The 21,810-nt window shown below is 38.7% G+C and overlaps 1 protein-coding gene across 1 annotated transcript in view; it reads right to left on the reverse strand.

Annotated features, from left to right (window-relative positions):
* The window catches only part of LOC306870414 (spectrin beta chain, non-erythrocytic 1-like), a gene marked incomplete at its 5' end in the record, with an annotated part of 133,084 nt that extends 112,958 nt beyond the window's left edge, over positions 1 to 20,126 (reverse strand). The window contains one exon of the mRNA XM_079417672.1: positions 19,757 to 20,126. The remainder of the gene's footprint in view (positions 1 to 19,756) is intronic.
* Between the last annotated feature and the right edge of the window lie 1,684 nt (positions 20,127 to 21,810).

Genomic DNA, 21,810 nt, shown 5'->3' on the forward strand with positions numbered 1-21,810 from the left:
GGCCACTGCGTTATAGAAATCAACAGATACGTCTCTGATTTGCTACAATGTACAATGCTGCAAAAACAGAGCACAAACACAAATACACATTTGATTCTGACCTGAGGCGGCTGCCGGTTACTTTCATTTTGTTGTTTGTTATTTAGTTGCTTGTTTCCGGAGTCTTGAACTTGATTACATACGTTTTCCTTAAATCATCCTGGCGACCCATTTTTTTAGTCCCAAAAGTACAGATTATTGAAGAAGAACTCTGTAACACTTTATTTTAAGGTGTCCTAGTTACATGTTACATGTACTTACTATACTATAATAACAATAAATTATGCATAATTGTATGCATGTAACCCTAAACCAAACCCTAATCCTAACTCTAACCATATAGCAAGTACATGAAGTGAATTAATATTACTCAGTACTTAAATGTAAACGCTGTAACAAGGACACAAAATAAAGTGTAACCAAGAACTCCTATCAGAATAGCTGAGAAATGCATGCAAAGTCATCAATATGATATTGATATTCTGACATTTGACCTGGGCGATATGGCCTAAGAAAAAAAAAAGATTTTTTCACAAAAAAATCTGATTTACGATTTAAATCGATTTTTCCCCCCTACTTAAAATCAATCTGCAGATGACAAAAAAAAAATTGTTCAAAAAATTCAAGTTTAACACTTGCCATTCAGTAGAAAGGAGATAGTTCTGATAAAGTGCAAACAAAACATTCAACAGCATTAAATATCAGTGACTGTAGGTTTTTTTTGGCGGGACGATGGATGATTTTCAGATCCTGAGCACCACTGACAAGCATCTGATCTTGTATAATGTGTAGTAAGTACTGCCACTCCACAGTATAAAAAGAGTTTGTGCGATCGCGAATCTCGTAAGTGAAAGTGAAACTAAAAAGCGATCGTGCAATTTTATATACAGTATGATTACCCAATGATAAAACTGCAAAAGTATTGAAATATATATTTTCCTCCCATCTCGTATTTATTCCCTTTATAGGAGTTCACGTAGTACACGTAATTTTCTTTCCGTACACGGTATTGGGATGCAGTGGATTGCGGGGGGAGGATCACGATGCCGGCTTAACGTCGTGATGTCTATCAGCCATCGGCGATGGACGGTAGCATCGTCTATCGGCCCAACCCTATATGGCAAACGTGCGGGGGGGGGAGGGCTGAGCCCATTCGGAACTACGGGAGCCCAGAGGGGAGCGTCGGCAGATGTTAAAGGGGACCTATTATGCAAAAATCACTTTTATAAGGTGATTGAACACAGTGTGAAAACAACCAGCCTATAAAAGGTAAAAATCCACCCACTCATTTTTTTTATAATCTAAAAAACAAAAATCATAAACAGTCTCTCAGAACGAGCAGTTTCAGATTCTCCCTCTGTTCACGTCACCGAGGGGAAAAAGTCCCACCCATTTGTGACGCTGCCCTATAAGCATAGACACAGCCCTGAGTGAGAAGCAGCAGTCGGACTCCGCCATTACTGTTTACTTGCTGTAGCTGCTGGAGATATACAATGTCAGCGCAAATACGCGTAGGGCTCAGTAACAATGCTTCATGAGCGAACGTCAGCTCCAGACAAAGTAAATATGCGTTTGTTTTCCAAATTGCCCTTATGAAAGAGCTTCTTGACACTCTGCCAGGCTAATTATGCTAAAGCTACCATTGTCTCTGTCTGTTTTCACTGGTGCTGCCCATGAATGATCGTGAATAGGAATGTGGTAGTTAAAAGTTGCATATGAAAGCAATGTGAGTCGATCGCTTGAGTTTGTTGAGCCCATAATCACGAGTGGGACTTATAAAGTTTGTGATAGCATGCCATGCACCATGAGACCAGCTATGTTGTTATTTTTATTGCGCTGTGCTCCCTGTCTGTGTAATTCCTAAACGCAAATTTAAATTCACACAGTACAATCAGATGACTGACTTTTAAACAGAGTATGTTTTCTGTAAAGATAACAGGCTTGTACTAATAGGGGAATGTTTATTTGCAAAGACTAGCACTGATAATGCGGGAGCTTGAGCTCATGAAGCTCTGCCCTCTTCTCCGGGAGCACCAGGTCATTTGCATTAAAGCAACATACTCAAATACAGCGCATTTTGGCTCACACCCTAAAAGTGGCAATTTTAACAAGCTATAAAAAGTTATCTGTTGGGTATTTTGAGCTAAAACTTCACACACACACTCTGGGGATATCAGAGACTTATTTTACATCTTGTAAAAAGGAGAATAATAGGTCTCCTTTAAAGAGAAAAACGATTTTCATTCAAACAAGTCCACGTAAACTACACATTCGAGTTAATCGATAAAATCGATTTATCGCCCAGCCCTAATTAGACCACATCAGGAATCTGGAATATGATATCACTGTTATGAAATCTAAACTAAATTTAGATGGATAATGAGTACAACACACACCTAATTATATTCCTAAAACTATTTGCCACCAGTAGTTTGCAACTCTGGCATTTAATTATTTTAATTTATGTGCATCTAACTAAAAGTATAAGCAAATATTAATTTTTAATGGTCATTTCATTTCCGTATACACAATGAAACAACGCTAACACAGACTCTCAGAGAAAGACACAGATGCTCAAGCTTGGTCATTTCTAATTGGCTATTAGATTCCTGCTACTATTGACTCCTGCTACTATAGACAAGATGACAAAAGAAGGAATGGAAATCAATAAAGTTTGTGTGTGTGTGATTGCTCCTCCTGCATGTATGCCTGCAGGGTCCAGACTACACAGGGGACACACACTTTGTCAGAGCATCTATCTTTTCATATGGGTATTCGCCACTAAGAAAAGCATTCACACTCATAATGACCAATGGTGTGGCTATAACTGTATTTTACTAGCATTGCGCATAAGAGAAGAGGAAAATGTTACACCTATTCATCTGTGCTGTCCTCATTTTTGCCATTGACTTTCTATTTCTATTGTATTATTATAAGAGCCCTGTAGAATATGACTGGCAGCATAGGGATATAATGGTCGAAATAAAGACATGTAACATGCTATTTTTGAGCTGAATTAAAAACAAAAGAAATACGGCTATGTGTCACCATTTTTTTATTCCATTACATAACCAGTGGTGTTGTTAGGATTTGTTTCTTCCCATTCTTCCATTTCTGCCTTTTCATTTGTGCTTTTATTCAGTGTAAAATGCTACTCACTAAAATTAAATTCAATTCAGACTACTCCTGAGTTTGAGATTGAATGACTCCTGACTCAATGAATCAATAGCGAATCAGATGCTCATTGTTGTGTGCAGAGAGGAGAATGTAATAGATAGCTTCTGAATAGAGGCACAGGAAACTCTTGCTCTTCTCTAAAGATATAATTAACTAAACGCCTACTCACCAGATGAAATCTGATGACGTTTTCTTGTCTGTTGCCAATGACTACTAGATTTTTTGTTGCAATTGTGGCCATTTTAGTCCGGAGCTCTGTGCAGATGACTATTTAATTATGTTATGAAATAATATTAATTTTTCTTTATAAATCATATGTTCACACACAATTGGACCTAAGAGCACCAACATCACCACGTTACAGCCTTTATTTTTCAATTAAAAATCATTTCTTCATATAATGAAGTATGCCTTACCCTCATTACTCTAACTTTCCTTTCGTTGGGTCTCAGCTGGCTGATCTGTTTCAGCTGCACCCTTTTAATAAAATAGATCGAATAAGAGACCACATGCCTCCTGGGCATTATGTGTGTGTGTGTGTGTGTGTCCTTCTGTTGTCCTCATCCTGATGGTCTTTCATATTGGCACCCTACTGCCACAGAAATGGCCTCTATTTTAATCCTGTTTGTGTCATATCTCTCGTAATTGATTAGAGTACCGCTAGAGTACATGACTGTTGCACTGACTGAATGTATGTGAAAGGAGAAAAAAAAAGCAAAAAACATCATTTGTTTCACTCCTACTCGCATGCACACACCACCATTCCCTTCCTCCACCCACCCACACTCCAGCACACCACCATCCCATGCATACACACAATTCAGAAAATCATTTCCACCATAAGGTGAAAGAAACATAATTTCTAGTTTCACAGAAACACACTATATAAGTGCATGTACTGCAGACCTGTTATGGAATTCTGGTTTTAGTTTGTCAGTACTCTAATGTGTGATCTGACTTGATCAATAAAACAGATCGGTTAACACCACATTTCCATAATCCACACAACAACACCACATAAAATCTACGACTCCAAAACAGCAGAACAGCACAGTCTTGCGTTGTCGGCACTAGGGATGGAACGGTTCAACTTTTTCACGGTTCGGTTTGTATCACAGTTTTAGAACGGTTCGGTATGTTTAGGGAAAAACTATACTGTCAAAAAAAAAGAAGAAGATGTAACTACAAGCAACCGCACAAATAAATACAATAGAGTAAAGATACATTAAGCGTTCTCGTGTGGTTGTCCTTCGGACAAGTAAATTTGTCATTTACTTGTCCGAGTATAAATGTTACTTGCCCGGGAGAGAATTTTTAATTTTTTTTAATTGAGTTATAAATATAATTATTTATTGCAGTTATACAAAACACATTTAGTTTATTTAGTTAGATTTTTTGTTTTAAATAATGAAAAAAATTAAGTGTGATAATACTGTTGTATTTTAAAATAAAAAGGGAGTATTAATTAAATACAATTATTTTATATTAAACTTAAAAATAAAATGCTAATATTTACTACTTTTATATATTCATTTTCAAACTTAAATTTTTAATTCGAGTTCAATTTAATCAGACAATTAGTATAATAAGACATTTGGGCTGTTACCAAACAAATGAAATGAGTATCAACAAAATTCATCTTTGCAATGTAGAGGAAACACAGAAAATGCATCTGAAGTGGAATATTTACCCACTGTTAATGCAGCTCTGAGGGACATGGAATGCTTTAATCTGCAGTTACAAATTAATAAATAATGTTTTGATTCATAAAACGTTGAATACTGATATTTTAAATTATTTTAAAAAATAAATAAATACTGTAAATGTGAAATTAAAACCACCAGTAGGTGGCATCAAGTCACTGTTAATAAGTGATTCATTGCAACTGAACCGAATCATTTAAAAGGTTGATTCATCCAGGAACAAAACACCTTCATGTTGATCAGAGACGCAAAACAGTGCTGTGGCTGTGTTTGGAGTTATTTTTGTTGGTGAAACAGAGCAAAACGACTTTACGTAATGTATGCGTGCACTCTGTAGGTGTGTTTTGAGTCTTGCAGTACACTCGATAAAACAACAATTATGAAATTATCGCAAACGATTTATAATCGCACGCCCCTATAACAAAGGCTATATCATAAATAAAGGCAGTTATAATTGTTTTTGTATTGACTTTTTCAAGTTACTTGTCCGATTGGGCAAGTAAATTTCTCTTTCACTTGCTTGATCAAAACATTCACTTGTCCTGGACAAGCGTTAATGTCGAGCCCTGAATCGGGCTAAAGTAAGGTGATAGTTTTGAACACTGGCTGGTTATGTACTTGCTCAAATATTGATTTTGGACCATTTTTAACCAAAAAAAAGTTACGGACTGCAGCTTTAAGGAGTAAAAGGTGAACTGACAACTAGGGCTGGGTATCGAGTTCAATACTTTTTAAGCACCGACCGAATTGCCTCGGTAGTATAAAGTATCAAAAAATTAATTTTTGTTCGGTACCAAATTTCGATACCTAAGGGTTTAATCTTGTCAACGTCAGTGAGCCAATAAATGTGCAGCATGCTTGACGTGCCCAAATCAAATGCTGTGATCAGCTGTGGCGAGGCATCAGGGAAAATCAACAGTTTATGCCGGTTACGCCCACTCGCCCAGAGAACCTAGATAATTTTTTTTTAACCTTTTATAGTAAGCAACAATGATTAAACAATGCAATTTTAAGTTTTGTGTTTGATGTCAACTATAGGGAGATAAGCACCTTAAACCCCAGATATCAGTCCCCCAGCCGAGACATGCTCTCAAATACCCTCATACCTGCATGGTATGCAGTAGAAAAAGAAAACGTCAAGAAAGAGTTACAAGATGTGAGGGATGTGGCTGTGACTGCTGATGGCTGGACCAGCATTGCACTGGACCACTACCTGACAGTGTCAGTCCACTATGTGAGAGAGGGCTCCATGAAAGAGAAAGTCCTACATACAAGGGCAGTATACACATCCCAGACAGGGGACATTGTAGCAGAAGAGATAGGAGATATTCTTGATGAATTCAACATAAAGGACAGAGTAGTTGCTGTGACCGTGGATAATGCAGCAAACATGTAGCAGTAAAAAAGATGAGTATTAAAAAAAATTTGCTGCTTTGCTCACACTCTCAATATTGCTGCTCAGAAGCTTTACACTATACCCTCAGTCTCACAATGGGCAGGAAGGATCAGAATGGTGGTGTGGCTGAAAAGGTCCAGCCTGGCTAAACCTGTCCTTAAAGAGAAGCAGTGTCTTCTTGGTAGGTTGAAATCACAATAGATCAACCTTAGTGCAAAACTCTTTGGCCAAATAGTTTAGAAAAATCCTTTGCTAAATAATGCAGTTAAACATCTCTGCAAATAAACTACCACTGAGTGTACACACTCACACAAACCAATATCTTTCTCACTCTAGGTCTTCCAGAACATGCTGTCATCCTTGATGTGAGAACAAGGTCGAATAGCTTGTTCCTCATGATGGAGCGATTCCTGGAGCAGTTCCCTGCCATCCAGGCCACCCCCATGGACCCTCGGCTAAAGAAATCAATGGAGAAGGACAGGTAAAGAACTCTGTAATTAGCTTATACCATTTTCAGTGTGAACTATTGTGCTCATAAACCTATAGTTCAGCTAATAAATCTGATTATATTTTAAAGACTGCAGAGAGTTTCTGATGAGGATTTCAGAAAAGCAGAACAGTTTGTCAAAGTTACAAAGATACTTTACACTTCAACCCTCTGCCTCTCAGCTGAAAGGAGCCCAACCTTGGGTCAGATTCTGCCAATCTTAAACTCCAGCACCACTTCACAGTTAATGAAGAGGACTCCTCCTTCACAAAGTCCATCAAGGACACTATCTGGAATGACCTCTCAAAAAGATACCAGGCGTGTAGTGTAATCCTGTTGAATTCTCACTTGTTTTCATTAGGATTATTCAGGGACTCAGTTTTTCAGATTCAGATACTGTTTTTGTCTTGAAGGATGGGGAAGTCGTGGCCTAATGGTTAGAGAGTCGGACTCGCAATCCAAAGGTTGCGGGTTCGAGTTTCGGGCTGGCAGGGATTGTAGGTGGGGGGAATATCCAGCGCTCTCCTCACCCTCAATACCACGACTGAGGTGCCCTTGAGCAAGGCACCGAACCCCCAACTGCTCCCCGGGCGCTGCAGCATAAATGGCTGCCCACTGCTCTGGGTGTGTGTGTGTTCACTGCTGTGTGTGTGCACTTTGGATGGGTTAAATGCACAAATTCTGAGTATGGGTCACCATACTTGGCCGTATGTCACATCACTTTCACTTTCAATATCAGACAGTTCTTGGAGGAGGGCACAGCCTTGGATCCCAGATTCAAGTCAAAAGTGGCAGATGAAGTGTGGACCAGACTGGAGGATGAGCTGATGAGAAGGATCTCAGAACAGGTGTTAACTCTTATTGGTAATCTTCTACTTCTCTTGAATTGTAGGTCAATATATGTGACCTTCATATTCCATTGAATACAGACTCAGACCGAGCAGATAGAACAGGGGCTCAAAGAGAGAGCAGGTGACCAAGATGACAGCTCATCTGATGAAGACAGTGCATCTGCAGCAACAACACTGGTAAGAAAATATAAAGACATCCTATTTTTCCACCCCATTTAATTTTAGAAGAAAATGAACTTGTTTGCATTTACCTCAATAGTGTTTTATATTTGTCTTTATTTCTTTACTTATTTGTTCATATAAGAGGCCAAAGCTCTCTGCCCTTGAGAAGCTGTTTTCTGTGGAGGACATGGCAGTAGAAGCAAGAACACAGACCACTGTCAGCAGCACTACTGAGAGGATTCAGACAGAGATAAATCAGTACAGACTGCTTTCGTCTGCACTGTCCTCAGTGAGTCCAGTAACCTGGTGGTGGGACATGAAGGACACTCTGCCAATGCTTGCCGATTTGGCAACAAGGTATCTCTGTGTGCAAGCATCATCCACACCCTCAGAGCGTACATTTTCCACTGCGGGCGACATTATCAGTCAGGAGCGGGCTTGTCTGTCTCCTGAAAAAGCAGACATGCTCATTTTTCTGAAGAAGAACTGCTGAGTGAGTCAAAGACTAAAGCAGCAGTGAGCCTCACATATACTGACTTAAAACTGCTTGAACTTTATTAAAACTGTGATTAAAACTGTTTGCACTGATATATTGTGTTGATTACATTTTGCTCCTTTGTGCTTTTTTGTTCCTTTGTGTAGTGGCTCAGGAGATAAGCCTGTAAAAAGTGTCAACAACCTGAAAAAATAAAATCAAAGTTTCTCTGAGATAATGTGTAATGTAATCTTGTTAAAACGGATTTCTTAAGAGTGGTATCAAAAAAAGTATCGTTTAGGAACCGGTATCGGTATCGGAAATTTTTAAACGATACCCAACCCTAATGACAATCGAATTTAGCTGCAGTGTGTACGTGGCCATAGTCGAACATTTGAATATTCGGTCTGTAATTATTATTCGAAAAAATTAAAACACTATTCGAATTTTACTATGTGTTGACTTGCTGTCCGTAAAAGCAGGGAATCCATGATAAATCCTAAGCAGTTATAACTAAATACATTGGGTGGCGCTTAGATTTACTTAACCCTTAAACTCAATTAAGTATCGGCCTGACGATTATTTTTACACATTACCGTTTAATACTGACCAAGCAGCATTTAATTCAAACGTACACTTAATCTTTAATATTTGTCAATTTCTGTAGGACAGAAATGCTACAGCCGCTGTAATTACATGAATATGTGGACATCAAACCGTGTAAACTCAGAGTGAGGGGTTGAGCTTTTATTTTGAAACTGTGATCTATTCTCCTGTGTTTGTGTAGATTTATAAATGATTTACCTTACAAATCTGATGAAATGGCACACGTTGCGTTCCCAGATGAATGTTATCATAAACCCAAACTCACAACAACATGCAGAGATGGAGTTTGAGATGCTCCACATGTAAATGATTACAGTTTCTGTGGAGCTACTGTTAACTGAGCCGCTGTGAGACGCACAAACTTAACCTACATGTATGTAAATAATTAAAGCGCATATACTGTGTGAACTGCATAGCATATAATTATTTAATTAAATCATAGCGTTTGTGAATTCATATCGATACTGAAATATCTGAACGGTACCAATATTAATTTCCCGAAGTATCGATACACCGATACTAGCCGAGCTGTCACTTTCACTTCTCTCCACTGCTCTGGTTGTTAAAGAACACAGCAGGAGCGCTATCTGTAGGGATCTATGATCTCCGCGATGCAGAGAACGCGCACGGAATCCAGTCATAAAAACGGAATTTACAGTTTAACGCGGAATGTCACGGAATTTGTCAAAGTTTGGATGAATTAATCAAAAGTAGGTCATTACACTTAAATCAAATCGCGATATGGACTAGTATCTGTAAATATTAAGCTGCAAAAGTGGATTTAAATATGAATCCTGCATGTTCTGCGCGTCTCTGTGTGAATGTGCTGCACGTGCGGTTTTGTTTACTAATGTGGCGCTCGCGGTGATTTCAGCGTCTGCCGTCTCAATGAGGACATAAATACATCAACAATATCTCCAGAACTGATCTGAAAGGCACTTTACGAGCATTTTACCATTTAATTTGAGTAAAACTAGCGTCATATCATACACACACAGAACTTTAGAAGTCTTCACGGCAACCCGTCAAAATAGAATAGGTTTAACTTAGCCTATTAAAGACCGTGTGCCAGAAATAGGCTATATTACTATTATTTAGTAGAATGTACATAATACTACTACTTACTACTACTTAGGGCTGGGTATCGTTCAAAAATTTTCGATATCGATATCGATACCGATACCGATACCTTGAGTTCGATACCGGTTCCTGAACGATACTTTTTTCGATACCATTAATAAGATTACATTATCTTAAAAAACTATTTTTTTTAGCTTGTTGATATTTATACAGACTCAAAGCCTCATCTCCTGAGCCACTGCACAAAGGAACAAAATATATACTTTACTTTTTACTTTACTTTTGTCATTTAGCAGACGCTTTTGTCCAAAGCGACTTACAAATAAGAAAAAGTAACTAAAACTAAAAAGTTACAACTCTATAAATACTATCTACCCACATATTTAAGAAAATAAAGAAATTAAATAAAATTAACATGCATATAACAACAACATTTCAAAATAAACATATCAATGAAAAAATTAAATAAAAAGCTACTACTATCCCTTGCCGGTGTCCCTGCCCGGTGGAGTCGCACGGTAGAGTCGATGGTCTTTACACTCTTTGGTCTTCACACTTGGAGGGCTTCACACGACGACTGCCGCGACCGCTGCCGCGGTATAATAACCTTTATTATACCAAACCAACAAATGATCATTTCAATTCAGCTGGACCCACTTTCCTGTTTATCAACTACAAATGGCCAAGCAAGTGCACACACTGACAAGATACACGATACAGTACGAGACCAAACGCGATTTCAGCAACTCTCATCCTAGTAAACAAAATAAGCGTTTCCTAGCAACGGCAAATGCGCTAAACACTGAGACAAGTAAATACACTTACGAGCTGATTTTAAACTTCCGCTGATAGACTGCTTCTCTTAAAGACCACTTCATTACACTGCCTTCTGCTGGCGCTTGAACCCACTTTCCTGTTTATCAACTACAAATGGCCAAGCAAGTGCACACACTGACAAGATACACGATACAGTACGAGACCAAACGCGATTTCAGCAACTCTCATCCTAGTAAACAAAATAAGCGTTTCCTAGCAACGGCAAATGCGCTAAACACTGAGACAAGTAAATACACTTACGAGCTGATTTTAAACTTCCGCTGATAGACTGCTTCTCTTAAAGACCACTTCATTACACTGCCTTCTGCTGGCGCTTGAACCCACTTTCCTGTTTATCAACTACAAATGGCCAAGCAAGTGCACACACTGACAAGATACACGATACAGTACGAGACCAAACGCGATTTCAGCAACTCTCATCCTAGTAAACAAAATAAGCGTTTCCTAGCAACGGCAAATGCGCTAAACACATATCCAACACAATAAATAAATAAATAATTTTAATAAAGTTCAAATTGTTTTCAGTTTAACCATCTGTTAGGCTACGTTTACATTAGTGCGTGTTCATTTTAAAACACATAGCTCAGACAGAATCATCATTTCTAGGTTGTTAAAGACTTCAAGAAATTTTAAATCTTCATCCACTTTCATTTTCAAAATGGTATCGAATATCGATATTTTTCAAGGTATCGTATCGAAGTTAGAAATTCGAGTATCGTGACAACACTAGAGCAAAATGAAGTCGACGATTTTTAAAAATCGACTAGTTGACTAAAATCGACGAATCGCGACAGCCCTATTTTAAAGATTAAGTTTAAATCACAGTCATTTGTGTTCTTCGCTGAATTCACTGGATCTCACAGCGCTGTTTAGTAGTCGCGTGACCGAGACTTGGTAGCGAGTAAACGCATCTGTTCTAGTAAGCTTGCACTGCCGTTTGAACTTTGAGCCGAGCGAATAAATGGTTCGTGTAGCGATTCTGGGCGATTTAGCAAAAAAAAAAAAAAATAATAGAATCTCGATTTCTGAACATTTCTCGATATTTTACTAGTCAACTTAAAAATTTAACTGCAACATGATTCAAGTAACTTTTATTAACCCTCTAGTAGGGGTGGACGATATGGAAACAATATCATATCACAATTTTTTTTTTTTTTTAGAAATATCACGATTCACGGTTTTATCACGATTCTTTGTCATGTTGGTTTTACTATTTTGGTTTTACAAGTTGTCTGAGCATTACAGCCAAACTAGAAAGACAAAGATGCATGGCAGATATTTAGGCCAAAGTGGGCGAAGATAAAAAAATCTGTCATTATTTTATCTTTCTTATTAAAAAATAAGAACAAAGATACACATTACAAATACACATAATATACAAATAAAACAAACAGTTCTTTATTTTCAGGTACAATAGGTGTATTTAGCAGAGCATTCAATGAAATTGAATGAACAAACACTGCATAAAACACTGCATAGACTGATTCCTAAAGCAACTCTATGATTTGACTCTATGTGATTTTTCTCTTTGTGTTTTGTTAACGTTAAATAAATAGTTCCCCCAAAAATAAATATTCTGTCATAATGTTTTATTTTTAAACCATCATTTACTCAAAAGTTGTTTTAAACCTGAATGAGTTTCTTTCTTCTGCTGAACATAAATGCTATTTTGAAGAAGGTGGAAAACCAAACAGTTGCTAGTCCACAGTGACTTCCATAGGATTTCTTTTCCTACTGTCAAAGTCAATGTGGACCAGCAACTGTTTGGTTACCCTCGTTCTTCAAAATATCTTATTTTGGGCTCAGCACAAGAAATTAATAGAGGTTTGGGACAACATGTGAATGAGTAAATAATGACAGAAATAAAATTTTAGGGTGAACTATCCCTTTAATGACAGTGGACAGCATGTTTAGTGTCCTGTCCCTTTAAGACCTGCACGCATCTAATATACAGACATGCATCCGTTTCTCTCTCAACTATTTACTTTCAACAATACTGAAAACTGTTTTTGTCTCTTAATATTTTTGTGGAAACTGTGACACTAACTTTTTCTGTATTATTTGTTGAATACAAAGTTAAAGAACTATTATTATTAAAACATATTTTATATATAAATAATTTGTAATAAGTATATCTTCACTGTCAATTAAATAGATTAAAGGATCATGTGACACTGAAGACTGGACTAATGATGCTGAAAATTCAGCTGCGCATCACAGCTTTATTTTTTACTATATATTTGCATAGAAAACAGCTATTCTAAATTGTAACTTTATATATTTCACATATTACAGTTTACTGTATATTTCATCATCAAAATTCTTTATCATGTATTAAAAAAAATCTCTTGTCAAGAAATTGAAAGGCACAATAAAAAAGTCCACATTCTAAACATTTAAAGTCGTAGAGCACAGCATTGTTATATGGACTGATATTATGGTAGGCATTTAGCTTTAGTGACATTAAACTGTCTCTCTGTGTAAAAGATGTGTAAAAAATATTATTTACAAATTGCCATGTAGGCTACACCAGGAGTATGACAGTCAATCATTAATGTTAATGATAATACTTTTTTTTTTTTTTTTTTTTTTAAAGCATTTTTATTTCTGTATTGTGCATAGCTCTAATAGCTCTAATAAGCTGGTGGGTTTATGGTGTGGTGGGCCGCTCTGTGCCAAAAAAGTCCAGGGCCACTTTTTAGTCCCATGTCTGCCCCCGTTTACTGCACTTATACTGGACTTGAACATACCAGAGTTTGGCTTTGCAACACTGCTAATGGAGTTAAAATACTTGCCAGATAAACCACATTGACTGCAATATCTCTGACCCAGACATCCGGTTTTGTAGCAGGTAAAGACATTTCCTTCAAGCAACTGAGCTACTAAGAGACATTTGGGCAGCTGATTTTACATTGGATAAAAGCCTCCCCTTTACCCTGCTCTGACAGAAGATACCCAACACCATATCAATAATTATAATAAACGTATCATGAAACCTTTCAGTAGTATGAATTTCAAGCTATAAAAATTACTCAACTCAGTGGAGGTATAGCTGAGATTCTGGAACGGATTCTGGTTTGATGGTGTTTGGTGTTGGCTGATCATCCAGCTGACCAGACACGCTAACCCTAAATGCTGAAAACAGATCATAATATCATTGTGCCCATCTCTGCTCTCTGTGCCCTAGTGTGGCGCTGGGTAGGAATGTAGGGGCATTAGTGAAAACAATAGCACCGGCAGTAGTAATGATGACTTGGCTTAGAGAAACACAGCACCCTATGCGTTGGGACAATAGTTGTCTCACCGACAGCAACATACAGAGAGGAGGGTATGGGGGAATTTAACGTTGCATTCCTCTCATTGCTGTCACTACACTGATGCATCCATCCATTTATCCCTTCGTCCATTCATCAACCGGCAAACACAGCCACTTCCAGCCAATGATTCATCAGTACATCTGAGCAGCTCTGTCTATCCATCTGTCAGCTAGCATGATTCCAATTATCTTCAGTTCAGTCTGTCCATCCACACCCATCTATGGGGTTCATTTTCTAGAACAGCTCAATTAATCGGAGTTCAAAAAGTACTGGCATGACAGGAATAACACACTTAATTCCAAATATTTTTATTGCTTTTATAACAAGATAAAATATTGAGAAATGTAGGAGTTGACAGCATTTCTCATTGTATCATGTCATATCATTGTAGTGTATGACATGATTGACATTTGCTGGTTTTTGCTAGCCTCCAAGCTAACGCATTATGTGCCTGTATTGAATATGATTACACATCACTCCAGTAAAGTTATTGTAAGCCAATCTGACTAGGGGTCGACCGATTATCGACCTGGCCGATTATTGGCACCGATATTAAGCATTTTTATAATAATCGGCATCGGTCATTTTCAAAACCGATGTGCCGATAAAATTATTTAATTATGAAACGCGCTATTTGGCTCTGATGCAGCCTGTCGGAACTCACCACTCTGTGGCCTTGAGCAGTCTCCGCCCACCGCGCATATGATCTGTTGAGAGTCAGGAGTCCGACCAATCAACGTGGAAGACTAAAGGCGCTCTCACACCGAAAGCGCTTGCTAACTGTGCGTTCACACCGCCGGCGGCGAGAGCGTCAAAGCGGCCGGAAGTCATTCATTTTCAATGAGAGCCGGCGGCGAGCTCCGGCGAGAGCGGCGCGGCGAGTCTTGGGCGGTGAGAGCGTCGAGGAGAGTTGAAATCAGGTCAACTTTATGGTAATGAGCTATGACGCGGTTAGGCGGCAACCAATCGGAATGTAGAAGTCCTCCGCTTGAGAGGGTTCCAGAGAACGCAGACGTTGCTCAAGTTGCAATAAATTACAATCCACTACACTGAAGTTGTAAAAACCTCAATATTATCTATTTATGATTTCCGAGATGGGGGAAACGCAGGGGGAATCGCGGAATCCAGTCATATGGAATTTACTGTATAACGCGGAGTCACGGAATTAGTCAAAAGTAGGTCAGTACACTTAAATCGACTCATGATATGGACTATCTGTAAACATTAAGCTGCTAAAAGACTATTTAAATATGAATTCTGCATGTTCGGCGGGTCTCTGTATATGTGAATGGCACAGACGCGCGGTTTTGACACACACACACACACACACACTGAAGTGTGCGACGCTCGCGGTGTATTCCGCATCTGCCATGTCACTAAATGAGGACATAAATACATGAACATCATCCCCAGAACTGCTCTGAGAGTTACTTCATGAGCATTTGACTGTTTCGTTTGAGTAAAACGATCGTCATATTATAAATAGGCTACAGAAACTTAAGAGGTCCTGACGGCAACCCGTCAAAATAAAAGTTCGGTTTATTTACTAATGCTACTACAATTATTACAACTTTTGTTTAAAAGAACAATCACACAATACGCTATTTCTTACATGTTTTAATTTTAATAGTAAACCCATTTGTTTGCCAAAAAATAGAGTTCAACTCTCATTTGATTAAAAGATAAATTAAATTAATGTTTTATGCCTTCATTTGCACTGCTCTGTAAATGAAAACTAATGGAAATTACTGTCACATAGGCCAAGACTAAGATACTGTCACATAGGCCAAGATTAAGTTACTGTCACATAGGCCAAGATTAGGATGACGGAAATTGGGACATTTCAAAAGGCTATTGAACCAAGTGAGCCTATAACAGGCTATTAGTGTTATAGTTTCATTAAAATAGTTGCGGTCTTCTTCGCAACTTCTACAATGGAGCTATGAAGACAATTAAATTATTTACACGTATTATATACATTGCGCTTTTTAAATTAATCAACTGATGTGCATTAGATGATGAATTGAATAGTCACCTCTTGTAGGTTATGATTTAGTCAACCGAAAATAATTAATGAAGAATTATGAGAGGTTATGCTATTACACATACATTTCTAACATGTAAATTATTGAAGCCAAATACTTACATTTTCCCAAGCTGTTTAGCTTTGGTATTTAGTATTCATAGGCTTAATCATGAAGCATACAGTGGCCCCACTTTTAACTCTCTCTTTATATATTACCCTTATTGTAGATGGATGCATGGGGGAAGACAAGAGTAAGAAGTGCAACCAACACTAGGGAAGGCCATTTTTGTCAGAGCCCTTGTTATTCTTAATTTTGACATTAATTTTCATTTTTACACCAGACATATATATCGGTTCAATATATCGGTTATCGGTCTACTTGGTCTGTAATAATCGGTATCGGCCCTGAAAAACACATATCGGTCGACCCCTAAATCTGACATTACACAGTTTACACAAAACTTTTCAGTTTCCTTCTAACGTTAATTCAAAAGAATCCCACACCTTGCTAGTCTTTTGCGTGGTCATTTTTGAGCTTGCCGCAACTGATGAAGAAAACGCATGCGAGGTTTGAGGTAAAAATGTAGTTTCCACCCAGACACGCTTTAAAAAAATATGTATATTCAAATATTTTTATAACTTATGTATTCTTTTTCAAAAGTTTTATTTTAACTTATTTAAAGGTGCCATAGAATGCATTGATACAGTATTTTAAATTGTTCTCTGATATCTACACAGAAGGTATGTGGCTTAGGTAAGGGCAAAAAATCTCCAGAAACGATTTTACATGTCCATTTACAACCCTAGGATTTCTCCCTAGAATGAAACGGTCTGTTATTGGCTTATTTGGCAGGGTCATGAATAATAATGAGCTCTGCTCTGATTGGCTGTTTCACAGTGCTGCTCAATGTTGAGCTCTGCTCTGATTGGCTGTTTCACAGTACGCTCATCAGCAAGAAGGAAGCACAGGGAGGAAAATATATATTTAAATACTTTCTCTCGCAGTTATATCGTCGGGTAATTATACTGTATTATAAAACGCGGGCATCAGGGAGTCGTTATTAATATGCGAGGCATTGAAACTGCTTTTGAACGATCCATCGATCGCGTTATAGTTCACTTTCAAGAGACGCGATCACACAAACTATGTTTACATTATGGAGCAACAGTACTTACCACACATTTCACAAGATCAGATGCTTGTCAGTGGTGCTCAGGATCTGCAAGTCATTCGCCATCATCCTCATCTCTCCTTACTGAGAGTGAAATCGTATGTACTGTAACAGGCTACCGCTAGCAAGGAGCTAACCATGTCCCTTTAGTGGCTCGCGTTATTTGCTTTCTGTGCCTTTCTGAATACAGACACCAACCCATCCCTGCACTTCACACCCCCTGCACGGCCTGGAACATAAAATGTATTTTGTTATTTTCGTTGTTGTCCGCGCTTGTTTATTTACAATACCTGCAGAGCTTCTGATGGTTCGGCCGGCTTAGAACAAGTGCGGGTTTATGCAAATGTTGGGGGCGTAGTGATCCCGACTGTTGCGTCACAGTCGGTGTTATGTTCTGATTCGCCTGTTTTTCAGTGGTCTTTTTTAATCACGAGATTTACATATGAAGGAGGAAACTATGGTGTTTGAGGCTCACTGTATGTCATTTCCATGTACAGAACTGTTATTATTTAAATATGCCAGGGTAAAGACAGTTTTTCATTCTATGGCACCTTTAAAATGTTTTAAATGTAACGTTAAAATTATGGAAATTTGAATGATAAAAAAAAATCATACGTTTACTTTCTCTCGTGTAATCGACTATTGTTTTCAGTGTCGACTAGCAGGAGCTGTACCATTTAGTCGACTAGTCCCGCACATCCCTAATCTGAATTCTGTTCTTTTAAAGAACTTCCTGTTGGCAGCGGGTTATAGGCAAACTTGATAGTTTGTCGTTTTTGCACTTGGTTCAATCTGAGATTCCTGTTTCAATGTGCTTTTATTAATTTGATCCATCTGCACAGCAACAATATTAAATGTTAAAGAGATAAGGTTCACACAAAAATTAATATTCTGTCATCTGTTAAGACATTCCACATCTGTATGACTTACTTTCTTCTGTAGAACAGGAAAGCAGATACTCTGAGAAATGTTTATATCCATACAATGGAATTTAACGTTAACCAAAACATTTGGTTACCAAAATTTTTCAAAATACCTTAAAAATGGTAAGTCATGCAGGTTTGGAACAACATGAGGGTGAGTAAACAATGACAGAATTATAATTTTTGGTTCCCTTAATGGCTTATATTCATATGTCATCACAATATGATATGACCAAATCAGTCATTTCAATAACATCCAAAACAAGGCTGATAATTGCATTGTGGGTTTATCTCATGATGTGCTACTTAATGAGATGCTGAAACAGGTCAGCATGTTAAAGAGACAGAGAGAAAGAAATGCAAGTTAAGGACCACTTGAAACCCTATGCTTGCCTTGAACCTCCAATGAAACCAATATCTCAACTCACAGACAGGCAAAAACAATTCTCCCCTTTTATCTAAAGGCCTACTGAGAGTGATTACATAAGGGCCAGATCTCAACATTTCCTATATTAACTGTTTAGACAGCACATACAGACAGTACATCTTGTACTCGACTATGGAGGAAGGAACGAACAGGAAGTCCAACAACATTCGCCTGCTGTTCAAATGGAAGAATATTGTCATGTTACCTGAAAAATGACCAGTAGTCCAGTACAGACTAAATATAAATAAAATGTTCTCAATACAGAAGGGATACTATGCAGCGCCTCGAAATCCCCATCCAGACGACATGAGAGAAAGCTCAGTCTGTCCAACTGAATGAGACACTGACGGTCAACAACAGCACGAGCGCTGAGCGCAGATCCGGCAGTAATCCCCCTCCATCCTCAGCAGCATGCTGCGTTAATGTCAAAAAATCCTGTGTTCTCGCCCTATCACTGCCATGTCCGATTTAATTCAATCGTTAAACGCTCTAATCTGCCAAAGATAGCAGTCCAAAACACTGGCATTAAACGTTGTTGTGCAATACAGTTAAAGTGCATTGGGTTTACTTATCTACCTGTCCTCCCCTTCCACGGCAATTTGGCAATATCGTAGTGATGCTTTATCCAGTCTTGAATTCAGACAGCGCAACAGCTAACGTTAGTGAGGCCATGCATCCCCCTCCACCGCCTATGACAAATCAAAATAACAGCAGATGGCATGCAAGGAGCCCAAGATGCGAGCTAAATCACATTGCATTGCATTTAAAACACCAGATACCCTCCGCTCGCACACGTATACCTCACATTAGTGTGTTGAACCGTAATGTTTGGGTGGAAAGCTCACATGATGGTCTGGGTAGGAGTGAATGTGAGCGGTGGACACACAGACACACGCCGAAACAAAAGGCGAGCAGCATGGTCATTCACACACACACACACGCGACCTGTGTGAGATAAATGAACGACACGTTACCTCACAATTTTAATAACCGCATACTGCGAGGTGGCCATTATTATTATCGACTAAAGCTTAATATTTAAATGAACAGCCGTTACATCTATGCAGACTTAACTTACCGATGGCGTGGCTGTGTTTTCAAATCCAACGAATCTCAATGTTTCTCTCGGGCGAAGACAAAGCGGAATGGTTTCGTCCACCTCACATAGGTGTTTCTGTTTTCTTTCCGTTTTAAAAGCTAGGTAGCTCTCGATAGTTTTTTCGTTAAATCCGCATCCTTGTGTGGGGGATTTTCTTCTCAGCCCGAGCAGCGCGGGCGGTTATGAAACATAAAGCGAATCCCTCGCGTGACGGTGAGCTCAGGTAACCACGCAGATTTCAAACCGTTATTTCAGTTCTAGCCGAATATTTGAATTCCTTCGTAATTGTCATACAGCCTTGTGTCCACGCGACCTCCGGCGTGTCGCTCTCGTCTTTCTTTTGTCCGACTGATAGACGAAGGGGTTGCGGGGGCTCAGTCGCATCATCGCGCGCCTACACACAGCAGCGCGAGAGGGGCAAGTCTGATTAGTATGTTTAACGCATTTCGCGCCCACGGATGCACAACAACGAGCGAATTAATTTCGCTGTTCTTTTTCTAGTAAAGGCAGTGTTCGTGAAGCCTGTGGGTGCTTTTAAACAACAGTTGTGCCGGTGAACACCAGAAGACACAGATTAGACTACTTGCCTGCGGATGGATATTTGCCACCATGATGCAAATTAAATCACGAGATAAGCAAACTTGTAGGTAACACGTATGACAGACTGTAATTAACGTAGGTTGCTTCTGTAGTCAATATAATAATATTATTTGCCTAATCTGTCAAGTTATACAGCATGCCTACTCTCTGGTTTACTGGTAGCAGCATCTACCCAAACAAGGAGGGATCCAAAGCAAACTGGGCCCTTTGTAGGGTCACCACTAAAATTTACAGGATCTTGGTAGACAACATGCAGACAATCTTTATTTAAAAACATTAACATCCTCTCCCCCTTGCAATGACTTAATTTCTCTGACGATGTGTACACTAGTGTGAAGGTGGGACAATAGGCTATTCCTTCCCTCCATCAACCTTGTCAGTCACAATTAGCAAACAACAACGATCCAAGCAAATCCCACTCTACAGTTTTTCTGGTTCAAGAAGCCATTTCACTCAGATATACAGTAAGTCAAAGGGCATACAAGATGATCAGGGCTGCGTTTCCCAAAAGCACCGTAAGCCTAAATTGATCGTAGTTCCATTGGTTTCAATGGGTCTATGATGTACTTAACCTTAAGATGCTTTTGGGAAACGCAGCCCAGAACTCATGCCGACTTTAAAGGGATAGTTCACCCAAAAATAAAAATTCTATCATTAATTACTCACCCTCATGTTGCTCCAAACGCGTAAGACCTTTGTTCATCTTCGAAACACAAATTAAGATATTTTTAATGAAATCCAAGATTCTCTGACCCTCCATAAACAGCAATGCAACTGAAATGTTCCCAGACCCAGAAACGTAGTAAGGACATCGGGTTCAACTGTAATTTTATGAAGCTGCGATGATGCTTTTTGTGTGCAAAGAAAACACAAATAATGACTTTATTCAACAATTCTTCTCCTCCAAATCATGTCTTCTGCCATTATTGAGAGTACCTCTGCACGTAAACAACGCACGCATGTGGTGCTGCTGACGTACAACACGCACACGCTGAGCCTTGTTTACATGCAGAAAGAAACAATGTGCATGCGTCGTGGTATTCTCCATGCGGTATACGTGATTTGCAGGAGAAGAATTGTTTAATAAAGTCGTTATATTTTTCTTTTGTTTGCACACAAAAAGTATTCTCGCAGCTTTGTAAAATTATAGTTGAACCACTGCTGTCACATGGACTATATCGATTTCCTTACCTTTCTGAGCCTGGGAACATTTCAGTTGCATTGCTGTCCATGCAGTGCCAGAGAGCATTCAGATTTCATAAAAAAATATCTTAATTTGTGTTTTGAAGATGAACGAAGGTCTTACCGGTTTGGAACAACATGAGGGTGAGTAATTAAATGACAGAATTGAAATTTTTGGGTGAACTATCCCTTTAACAACAGTGATATCAGCCAGGGCCATCCTTAGCTGACGCAAGGCCCAGTGCGAGGTA

Source organism: Barbus barbus (genome assembly GCF_936440315.1).
Source record: "Barbus barbus genome assembly, chromosome: 5".
NCBI lineage: Eukaryota > Metazoa > Chordata > Actinopteri > Cypriniformes > Cyprinidae > Barbus > Barbus barbus.